Consider the following 1,290-nt stretch of genomic DNA (forward strand, 5'->3'; position numbering starts at 1 on the left):
TTCCTTCCTTCCTTCCTTCCTTCCTTCCTTCCTTCCTTTCTTTCTTTCTTTCTTTCTTTCTCTCTTTCTCTCTTTCTCTCTTTCTCTCTTTCTCCCTTCCTTTCTTTCCTTTCTTTCCTTTCTTTCTTTTTTTTTTTTTGGAGACAGAGTCTTGCCCTGTCACCCAGGCTGGAGTCCAGTGGCACAATCTTGGCTCACTGCAACCTCTGCCTCCCAGCTTCAAGAGATTCTCCTGCCTCAGCCTCCTGAGTAGCTGGGATCACAGGTATGCACCACCACACCCAGCTATTTTTTGTATTTTTAGTAGAAGCAGGGTTTCACCATGTTGGCCAGGCTGGTCTTGAACTCCTGACTTCGTGATCCACCCACTTCAGCCTCCCAAAGTGCTGGGATTACAGGCGTGAGCCCCCACACCTGGCCAGAAGTCTACGTTTTCTTAGAACATGTGGAAGAAGGAGAAAGAAAGACAAAAAAGGAAATCTGCATTCTGAGGACCACATCTCACCCAGGGTGACATCAGGAATGGTGCTAGCCTCTGCAACCTAAGACCCAGTCTGAAAAGCTCTACACAGCCACTAAAACTAGCAGAGGACACCAAAACTCCCAGGTGTGGAGAACTAGAACTGACCCACAACCAGGTTGCCTGTGCAGAGGGCCACAATAAATGTATGTTTTATATTTTATTGTATTATTTATTTTTTGAATAAATAATACACTCACATGGTTCCAAACCCAAAAGTTATAATTATGTATAGAGTGAAAAGTCTCCCTCCAATCCTGTTCTCCACCTGCTCAGTTCCTGTCTACCCTGGCCTAGAGGTAACCACTGTTCTCATCCATACATCCAGCATTTCTTTATGGACACACAAGCAAAAATAGAAATGTAGAGTCTCACATTTTCTCTTTATACACAAAAGTTAGCATGTTATCCACGTGTTCTGCACCTTTCTTCCCTTAACAATCTATCTTAGAGACACTTCATATCAATTCATATGCCATTTCTTCATTTTTTTTCGTTGTATAAGTGTGTTATAATTTATGTCACCACTTCCACAATGATGAGCGTTTGGATTCTTTCCAATCTTTTGCAATGACAATCAGCTCTGCAGCGAATAATTTTGTACAAATGTACAAGCATAAAGTGTATCTCTAGGATAAATTCCCAAAAGTGGAATTGCAGGATCAAAAGGTACATGCGTTTGTAAACTACTATTGTTTAGTGAGGGTCTTTCTAATTTTAGAGTTAATATGAATCGCCTAATGGTGACTCATGTTCTCAAAAGAATCTGT

The sequence above is a fragment of the Mandrillus leucophaeus genome, unplaced genomic scaffold (genome assembly GCF_000951045.1).
Source record: "Mandrillus leucophaeus isolate KB7577 unplaced genomic scaffold, Mleu.le_1.0 Scaffold123, whole genome shotgun sequence".
NCBI lineage: Eukaryota > Metazoa > Chordata > Mammalia > Primates > Cercopithecidae > Mandrillus > Mandrillus leucophaeus.